At 43.6% G+C, this 10,740-nt stretch overlaps 1 non-coding gene across 1 annotated transcript; it reads right to left on the bottom strand.

Moving 5' to 3' along the window:
* Nucleotides 1-1,793: 1,793 nt before the first annotated feature.
* Nucleotides 1,794-1,933, bottom strand: LOC133628986 (small nucleolar RNA SNORA47). Its single transcript, XR_009820946.1, has one exon. It is a non-coding gene; the product is annotated as a small nucleolar RNA SNORA47 (small nucleolar RNA).
* Between the last annotated feature and the right edge of the window lie 8,807 nt (nucleotides 1,934-10,740).

The following is a 10,740-nucleotide window of genomic DNA, read 5'->3' as shown; positions in this document are numbered from 1 at the left end:
ATGGGCTCGGCCTTGGCCAGTGGCGAGGTCCATCTTGGAGCCAAGTAGCACTAGCTCTATCAGACAAGGGGGAAGATTCTGGTAGCTTCTCACAGAAATCACCCCTGCAACCACCCTGCTACCACAACCTTGCCATGCAAAGCCAACACAAATGCATACAGTATAAAGTAAAACATTCCATCTGCTTTATTTAAATCACTAAGCTACACAAGTTTAACAACCTGAAGCATGGCTTACCTCAGCAATGAAGAGTGGAAGATAACAGTTAGGAGCACTCTGAATGCTTGCAGCAGTATTGCTTAACTTAAATCATTCACTGTTTGCCTTTGTAAACAGTTATTTTTTTAATGATTTAGTGTGATTATGAATTATTGGTTTACTTTGCTGTTGCACTCCTTTATATTGGCAACTTCACGTTTTAAAAGGCTACCTATTTCTAGCTGTGAAAAAAAAATTCTGTATGAAACAGCTGCATGTCAAGTTTTAGTTCACCATGTATTTAAAAAGGCGCTTCTGCTACTAGGAGGTAACAAAGCCATATATGCGAAAACAAAGATTTTGCCTTCTTTTAAAGTTGACCTCTGTGGTCTTCATAGTAATTCAAGCTACAAATCTTAATCTGAAGGGAGAGCAAGACATCTTGTACATACCTTAATAGGAACCTTAGCTTTCCCTGTCCCAGTTATTCAGGTAACAGCTCAAAGAAAAGTCAGTCACTGGCTTATTGTTGCCTTGCAAGGAAGACACTTGATAACCAAGTGCCGCGAAGTTTTCAGCTCTTGGCCTGAAAAACCAGACTCGAAGTCTGAAACCAGACTCTAAGTCTGAAAAACCCAGGCTCGAAGCCTGAAACCAGGCTTGAAGCCTGAAACCAGGCTCGAAGCCTGAACAACCAGCTCCAAGCCTACTTCATGTGGCGATCAACCCAGGGTCTGATTCTCAGCTGGGTGGGAAGAAATCAGTCCTACTCAATGTGAGTGATAGCAGAAATCTTCCTCTTTATTGAGAGCAGGCTCTAACTTATATACACAGCAGCTTCAAAGCTAGCTCAGCAACAGCAGCTAATAGATTACATTTTCATGTTCATCCTACTTGCGGTTTCTGCGATAAGCAAGCTCCCTCACATTTTCCCATCTTGTTTTTCTCCAAAGTTGTTTTCCACCTTGAGCTGTTAGCTCGTTAGCTGAAAACAGCCCGACCTTGAGGGAACAGAAAGCGGCCTGCTGTCTGCGTGACAGCAACTGCTTTAACCATGGCTCTGACTCTGGTCTTGATTGTGCATTAAATTCATATAACTAGAACTCAGATTGCCTTGCCCCATCAGGCCTAACATTATACCCTGGGATCCATGTCCATTCTCCCTTAACCACTCCTCGACAACCAAGTTTGCATTTCACGAAGTTTTAGATGACATCATTTGCCTTCTGTGACAGGCATGGTCTCTTGCAGTAAAGTACTGATTGCTTTCAGTACTGCAGCTTCCTTGTTCAATCAACAGTTCAATATAAAGAGCTGAGGTCAGTCTCAGTTTAGTGTTGGTGTGACAAATCCCATCATCTCTGGATGCTGCCTAGGAAAGTAGAAAAAACCATGCCATTAATAGATACAACATCATTAACAAAACAACTGAAAACAAGGCCTTGCCTCATTCTCATCAAGTAGTTGTGTGACCTTACTGAGTAGCAAGACTTGTATCAAGCTAAATAGGCCCTTTTGTTTATTCCCTACCTTAGTGACCTTCAACAAAGTTTTAAGTATAAATGAGTTAGCTGAAAGCCACCAGTGGTGTGCAAGCCTTATGTGCAAATGCAGTACTGCTTCCCCTCATGTCAGGAGGGGGACATGAGCTGCCAATTGCACTGTTATAATTTTGGAGGCTATAACCAGTAAGATACAGCATAAAGTTTAACTGTCTTACCTTCTCAGTCCTCCTACCATCCAGTTGTCTTTTCTAACTCAATATATAATTGCCTTTCTATACATCCAAAGTAAAAAGCTTTTAGCAGTTTACTGTATGTACATTGTTAGTAAATGTATATAATCACAAACACTTATTAAAAATATTACCATATTCCTCAAGTTATATAAACAATTCTCTGCAGTCCTAATAGTGAATTTTGCATAGGACCAATTTACCAAGCATATTTCTAAAATTTAAACTAAGAAAAGCAAGTACATTTGCTACCATCAGTGCTGAACAACCCCACCTGGCAAATAAAAACAGCATGTTTGCCATTGTGTGGGAGCCTGTGGACTAACCACCTGTGCCAACAAGGGCTCTACGGAGTCCTTCTATAGTCCATACCATTGATAAAATAAGTTTCTCTTCTAGCAAGAACAGACCCTTTGCTGCTGTCACTGGCTGCATGAAATGTACCTAACGGGGGATTCCAGCCAGTAGATAATGAATCTGTAGGAGGACGATGCCAAAACCAGCAGCTTGTTACAAACAAGACGTACTTCAATGTGCATGCAAACAGGCTTTGTCCTACATGCATTTTTAGAAGCGCTGCGTATCTTGGTGCATACCCGACTGAATATGGGATTTTTTTTTCTCGTCCAGTTTGTCTTTTATTTTAAACTGGCAATGCGTCCCTGCTGATGAACGTACCTATGTAGCAGTTTCCGTGGCCTGCTCGCACTGATCTGGGTACGGCCCCATAGCGCTGCAGGGGTCAATCCGCTCTCCCCTTTGCGCTGAAGCGTCTCAGCGTTATTTCTGCACTGCTAACGGCACCCCCGCTGCCTATCCGACCGTTCCTCCAGCTCGCTGGTTAAGGCCGCGGGGAAAACGGGGAGCTACGGCGCGGCCGTCCCGCCGGCGGGGCCCTTCCTGCGCACGCCGGGGCTCGGGGCCGTAAGGCCGGGCAGCCGACCGGGCCCAGCTGCGACTCCCGCCGCTTCGCCCCTCGCGCCCCGCGGCCCGGGCCGGCCCAAGACGCCTCAGCCCCGGCGGCGGAGCACGGGGAGGCGCGCGGCCCGGCGCCCGCCCGCCAGGCCGTGAGCTGCCCATGCCGCCCTGCCGCCATCTTGTCTCGTCCGTTCCTCTTCCTGTTCCCGTCCCGTCGGGCCAGGCACCGCAGTGGCTCGGCGCGGGGCTGGCCGAGGGAGGAGCGCGGCTCTCACAAACGGCAGGGGCACGGTCCGCGCCCCGCCGGCTCGTGGCCCTTTTCCTCCGCCGGCAGTCCTGCGCCGGGGCTTAGGAGTTCCGAGAAGGGCGGAGGATGGGGATGATCCTCCCAGCTGGTACTCTTGCAGCTCAGGAGAAGCAGAAGGAGTAAGGAATCCATGACAGGAGGACAACGGGACCAGAGGCCAAACGAGTACAAAAATTAGATCCATTGATACTACTGTTTTAAAAATAAAAGCCTCTTTTTGAACATTCAAGCTCAGATGTGATCCTAGGAATGACAAACATTGAGTCTCATCCCAACTGACTTGGGGAGCGACCCTGAGAAAGACACGCGAGGAGGAGCATGGCCGTGGCCACAGCCAGTGTGAGGGCCAGCCTGGTCCCAACAAGAGCTGGCTGTCAGCCTGCTGTTCCCTGCCTTTCTGCTGTAAATGCCATGCAGCCCCTGCTCCTCAGCCTCCGTCTGCTCTCACTCTATCTTCCCTCCTTTTTCTAACCAAGGACAGTGATGCACTGGCTTTGTCTTAGTACTGTCTTCAGTCAAACCTGTTTGCTGTTGTAGACAATAACTATGCTTTGTCCAAACCTAAGCTTTTGGGCTCTCTGAGAGTAAGAGTTCTGCACAGGTAGTCAGGCCACATCTTGTAGCAGCTGTGACCCATGTACTAATGTCTGTCAATCTTCAACCTTTTCCACCTTCAGGCCTTCCACTTTCTTCTTCCTCTTTTTTTTTTCCCTGGGCTATTTTTTTTGCTGTCCAGCCTATCCTTCACTAGTTGTCCTTAAGGTCAGGACTCATGACCCTGAAGAGGTTAAGCTGCTAAAAGAACAGCATGTAATGAGTTTGAATGGTAAATATTAAACAGCAGCTTTGGAAAGTGCACAAGTGGCTATTCTTTAGTGAAAATGCCAGCCTATGGAGTGGAAAGACAAGAACAAAACTCCCATCAAACCTTGCCCTAAGCAGTCAGTGCCACCATGGCAGCAGGTGCTGTAAGCAAACACCCTCCTCCAGCCAGCACATCCAGCATTTGTGCAGCATAACAAAGAAACAATAGGTTAAAAAATATGAGACTATGCACAATGCACAAGTAAGTGGCACAGTACTGGACCATTTTGACTTTTTGTAACATCATTCCATGCTTTGTAGAGCACACATTCTTCCTTGTGTGACATCGTGCAAAATCCTGAACTTCTGCTTAGAGGCACCATGTCCTCAGCAGGTGCATGTTAAGCTCCATTGGCTAATGATCTGGCCCCAGATGCTCATAGGACAGTATTGGTAGGTAGATAATAGCATGGGTGTTTGTAGAGGAATCTACACACATATACACATACCATAATTCTGCAGGCTGGAGAAGAAATTGGTATTTTATGTTGGACATCAGAGGAACAACACTATTTCAAATTAAAAAATGTGTTCACCTTTCACTGCACCATCCTTCTGCCAAACTGTATGTGTGGCACCACAGCAGTTAGTCAAGGAAAGTCTTTCTATTGTCATTCATTTAGAAGCCCTGATGTGTTTGCTCACCTAAATGAGCATTTACTCCCTTCTTGTAGTCAGTCTTTTGGGTGACAGCTGCACTAATAGTTGTCCTAATCATAGTGTCAGCCAAATTGCAGAGATGTTACAGGTGTCATGATGCGTGCTTATTTTCAAAACATTAAACATTTCAGATTACACTTTTCTCATTTGAATAATTTTGTGGTTAAAATTCTTTTTACATGCTGTTAAAAATAATCTAGGGCCTTAAAATCCATAACTCTTGACAGCTGCAGTAGAATGATCTTTTACTGGCTTCAGTCGGAGTCACTCAATCATCTGAAAATTAGCAATGATTTTACAAAGCATATTTTGGAATCTACAAGCTTCATTTGGGGAAAAAATAATTTTCTGCAAAGTGAAGATAGCACTTTGCTTTAACCTTTCACAGTGTTATTTTCCCCCAGCTAGTCTCCACTTGAAGCTTTTGTTGATTATATAAGGATAGGATATCATTTCATTGGTGCTTGTGTTTGCTTGCTTTGCTTTGTTTTGTTGTTTTATGACAGCACCCCTTTAAGTTCAGTGCAGTTACTTGGGATTTATGTTAGTATTAAAAAGAAGAGAAAGAGATGTCCAGCCCTAAATCCTCCAAGTGGGAGCTAGTAACCAAAATGTGGCTAAGCACATGGATACATCTCACATAAAATCAACATGAAGAGTATGTTGTTAACATTGCAGTTAGGCCCTCAAACATTGCAGAAGTGCAAGAACTACAGTTGCCTGAACATTTATCAGAATTTCCAGCTGTTGGATGCTTAACTGTGTGGTGCTAATGGTGTCATTTCAATATAGTTTTCTTGCTTCACTATTTAATGTATAATTATATTCTCATGCCCTCTTTACTTCCGTAGCTCCCCTATAGGTTTTACTGCACAGGAGGGAAAGTGCTTAGCTGGCAAGCAACCCAATCAGATTTTTTTCTCTTAATTTTACATTTCACCACGCAGTCCTCGTCACATCTTCTGGACTGCACCAAAAATTCTGTGTTCTTCCCTGGACCATCCCTTCTTTTCATCACTAGGATTCCCATGCTGCCTGCACTGCACCATGTGTGCTACAGCAGTGCAGTTGCAACTTGTGTATGAACACTTCCAGGTAGGGGACATCCACAGCTTCTTTGGGCAAGCTATTGCACTGACTCACCACTTTCACAGCGATGAATTTCTTCCTAATATCTAATCTAAATCTACCCTCTTTACGTTTAAAACCCTTACCCCTTGTCCTATCGCTATTCTCCCTAATAAGAGTCCCTTCCCATCTCTCCTGAAGGCCTTCTTTAAATACTGAAAGACCATTACAAGGTCTCCCTGGAGGGTTCTCTTCTCCAGTTTAAACAACCCCAATGCTCTTGCCCTTTCTTCATCAGGGAGGTGCTCCAGCCCTCTGCTCATACTGCTTCTCTGGATCACTCAAGCAGGTCCACTTCTTTCTTCTTCTAAGGGGTCTCAGAGCTAGGTGCAGCGCTTCAGTTGGGGATCTCACCAGAGCAGAGTAGAGCCAAAGCTTTTGGTCTACATGTAAGAAGAGTGCTAGAGATTCTGCAAAGGTTCATTTCACGAAGTGAATGGAAGTGGTTTTCCCAGTTATGTACAGCTTCATCTGAACAGCTTGAGCATTCATGTGGCCTTTCGAAACACCTTTTTCTGTGCATCTCCATTACTCACCTTGTACTGTGCTGTGTGTTAAAAGTAGACTGGAGGACCATAGAAAGAATTACTAGAGGACTGGAAAACATGTTTGGGAGTATGAGCTGAAGAATTTGGTTTGTTTTTCCTAAAAAAGCAGATAGCAAGTAGATATTGTCAGAGACTTCAGAGGCATGGTATTGAAGAGGATGGAAACCAGTTGTCTGTTAAATTTATGAGGGAAAGAATACATATAATTGAGCATAATGTGCAGCAAAAGATGACTGCATTTGGAAAACTTTCCACTTCTAATGGCCAATGTCACGACATTTCCAGGAAGGGTTCAAGTTTATGTCAGCAAGTTGGAAAACTGTCCCTGGTGGGTCCTCATCTTGTACTAGGTCCTGCTGCCAAGAAGGCAGCCAAGATAGATCATAGAATCATAGAATGGTAGGGGTTGGAAGAGATTTTTAGAGATCATTTAATCCAACCCCCCGCAGATTCAGGTCCACCTAGATCAGGTCACACAGGAACACATCCAGGCACATCTTAAAGACCTCCAAGGAAGGAGACTCCACACCCATCCTGGACAGCCTCACCTAAACAGTAAAAAAGATTTTCTTATGTTTCAATGGAAGTTTTTGTGTTCCAGCTTCATCCCATTACCCCTTGTTCTGTTGCTAGATACAATAGAAAAAATAGATACTCCAACCTTCTGCCACCCACCATTTATATACTTGTAAATGTTAATGAGAACCTTCCTCAGTCTCCTCTTTTCTAGACTAAATAGCCTCAGTTCCCACAGCCTTTCCTCATAAGAAAGATGTTCCAGTCCCCTGATCATTTGGTGGCCCTGCACTGGAGTCTCTGCAGCACTTCCCCGTCCCTCTTGAGCTGAGGAGCCCAGAACTGGACACAGGACTCCAGATGAGGCCTCACCAGGGTGGAGGAGACGGAGAGCAGATTCTCCCTCCGCCTGCTGGCCATACTCTTTTTGATGCATCCGAGGATGCCATTGGCCTTCTTGGCACGAGGGCACATTGCTGGCTCATGGTTAGTTTATTATCAATCAGCACTCCCAGGTCTCTCTGCAGAGCTGCTCTCCAGCAGGTCAATCCCCAGCCTGTACTGGTGCATGGGGTTGTTCCTCCTCAGATGCAGGACTCTGCACTTGTCCTTGTTGAACCTCATCGGGTTCCTCTCTGCCCAACTCTCAAGCTGATTGAGATCCTACTGAATGACAGCACAGCCTTCTGGGGAATCAGCCAGTCCTCCCAGTTTGGTGCCATCAGTCAACTTGCTGAGGGTACACTCTGTCCCCACATCCAGGTCGTTGATGAACATGTTGAACAAGATTGGTCCCAGAACTGATTTCTGTGGAACTCGACTGGCCACAGGCCTTCAACTCAATTCAGTGCCATTGATCACCACCCTCTGGGCTCTGTCATTCAGCCACCTCTCAATCCACCTCATTTTTCACTCATCCAAGCCACACTGCCTGAGCTTTCTGATGAGGATGTTATGGGAGACAGTGTCACAGATCTGGAGCTTCTCCCAGCCCTGTTCTCCCTGCTGTTGCATGCTGTAGGGAACGTGTGCAGGAGGATTCTAGCAATGTTGTTGGATCACTCAGGTGATCAGCTTGTGAGTCAGATAGGCCAACAATTTACTCCCGGTAGGATAATTTACCTCTTGAAATACACTTTGAAATTTCAAAACATTATATTTGGGGATTTAACTTTTCACTTCATTGTGTTGTTGATACATCTCTTGGGCTCAGACATTATAGCCCTTTGCAAAAGCAACATAAGCTTTTACTTTTCTGAAAACTTTGTCGGAGTTAAATGAATTCATGTGATTTCAGTGGCTTCCATACTGTGCAACCTTTGCATCTTGGTGTAGTTGGACTCCTGCTTTGCATTTCATTTCAGTGCATTCTGTGAGACTAACTAGAACTTCCCAGGAAATTAATTTTTCTAACTTATTTTTCTGATTTATCTGCCTTGATCATGTTTCCACATCTCTCCATGTTCTTGATCTCAGTTTTTCCTGCTGAGAAGTGCTGACTGCTGTGCTGCATATGTTTTTCCTCTAGAAACAGCTAGAATGGTAAATGTTTGTTTTCAGTTTCTTCTTTGCTTTAAAGTATATGTAAAAAAAAAAAGAAAAAACCTCTGTCTTCATATTAATTAGTAGAGAATGTGTCCCCAGCAGTTTCTCTTCAATCAGAGCCTGGCATGAAGGTTGATGTAACATCCTGCAGTACTGATTTAAGTGCCACATCTTTTACTGAGAAATAAAAACCTAGTAAGTGAGCATTTCTCCATGAAATGTTAACCATTTTGTAAAGACCTATTTACACTTAAAAAAAGAACCAACAGCATTTTTAGTGGATATAAATAAGCATCATCAGAGCTGAGAGGTTTTACACCACCTGTTCTGTTTTACACCAGACACTCTCCTTCATATTAGCAGTCTTACCTCTGGTCTTGTAGAACTATAATCCATAGATCTGTGAATTTGTACCTATAGATGTTGACCAAGTGATCCTCAGCAGGTCAAAAGCTCTGAAGCAAGATTTTCTCTTTTAAAAGGGTAGGTTTTCTCCAGATCTGCCCTTTAACATTGCTCAGTTTTGATCATTAGCCTCCTGAGATTCCCCTAGGGTGAACAAATTGAACAAATTTATTTTCTAATAAAGCTGCTAGGACTCCTGTTGCTGAGGTCTTCCAAGAACCTAACATCCTTTCATACTATTGGGGAAGTGTGAATTGCAAGAAGGAGTTTTGCATCTATGGTAGCCTGAAGTCCATTGCCTCCACAAGACCTGGGAGCATGTTCTGTCTTCAAGTAAACGCAGCGAGTTAGCTAGAGTACTATAGGCCTATATGCAGACATTACCTTGGCCTGAATGGCATTTGTCAGCATAAGCCCATGCTTGTCTGACCTAAACCTAATGAAAATGTGCTGGGTTTAAACTAAGGAAAGCCTGTATTTTTCTGGCTTTTACACTAAATCGGTGACATTGGGTTTTAAATCACACTTTGAAAGAGAACCCTACAACTCTGTATACAGGCAAGCCTTTAAGCTTCAATTTGTTTATGTGATGTACAGACCAGAGTACAAAGGGCATCATTGTTTTTTGCCCAATTCTCATCCACATGTCTTTTTCTTCCCTCACTTGTTATTTTCTGCTGGACTCATGAGGTCATCTCAGTTTGACTGTTCATTTGTGACTACAATAACAACTTTTCAGAAGATGTCACATGTGGTGAAAATACCTGTCCTAATACTGTTAGCAGCATGGTGAAAGACAGGCTAATCTTCACTTAGCATGGGCTGGAAGCAGACTTTGCAAGTGCTGTTTCCTTTATCTGGGACTGATTTCAGTCTCAAGCCTATTTGCCAACATGACATGCCATCAGATTTCCAAAATACTCAGAGGAGGGATTTGCAGTCACAGCTGCACACTGATGAGTGCCTCCTCAGACTCTCCTCCCTCAGCTCATTAACATGCATATCTTCTCTTATTAGCATTCGTCATTATGTGAATAGCTGGTAACTGCTTTGTTTTCCTTCTCATCGAAAAGAGGGCTTCACAACCACGAAGAAAATTAGTATTAGGTACAAGCAATTTTAAATACTGACTCCACATCCATTAATTTTTTCATTATCATTAACATCAACATCATGGCAAGGGTGGGCAGGTAGGCTGCAGACCATTCTCATCTCACTTCAAGGAGTATAAAGGAAGAGAAGCTCTTCCACAGGCAACAGGGTTATACCAATGCAAGCCAGGGTAAATGTGGATCAGCTTTTGTCTCTCATTACATTTTTTTTCATGGCTGCCTTTAAAATATGAGTGGATTCTTTTTCAAATCAGTTTTAACTGTAACTAACTGTAATTAAACTTTTTTTTTTCCTGCTTGTATTTCGCAAATACATGCTCCACCAAAGATTTTAAATGACCCCTCTGGCTGCACATCTTGTGATCAAGGTAGAAATTATTTATTTCACATATATAAGGATAAGATGAAAAGATACTGAGACAACTGGAAACTAGACATATTTTCTGGGGTCTTCACTTTGGTTTTTTCCCTCAGTAAATGACTAGTTAAGATGGAATATGCATTTTTAGTGGATTGTGGCTGTATTCAGTACTCAGAGAAGTAGTTCGGTCACAAGACTTTGAGAACTGTCTGAAATGTTCCAGAGTTTAGATCTCCATCTTCCAGGCTAAAGACAGTTTTGAGGTGGTATTTCATCTGCAGGTTTTTAGTTACTTAGAAAAGTAGTTGATTGCCATGTGTTTTATCCAGGATATGAGATCCTTTCCATTGTCTCTTCTCAAGCCATAACCCTAAGAACACATTTATTTTTTCATAGGAATCAATAGCAGTATACTCATTGCCAATTTTTTTCCCCTGGTGTGG

The sequence above is a fragment of the Colius striatus genome, chromosome Z, assembly GCF_028858725.1.
Source record: "Colius striatus isolate bColStr4 chromosome Z, bColStr4.1.hap1, whole genome shotgun sequence".
Classification (NCBI taxonomy): domain Eukaryota; kingdom Metazoa; phylum Chordata; class Aves; order Coliiformes; family Coliidae; genus Colius; species Colius striatus.
This window is presented reverse-complemented; position numbering and strand designations above follow the sequence as displayed.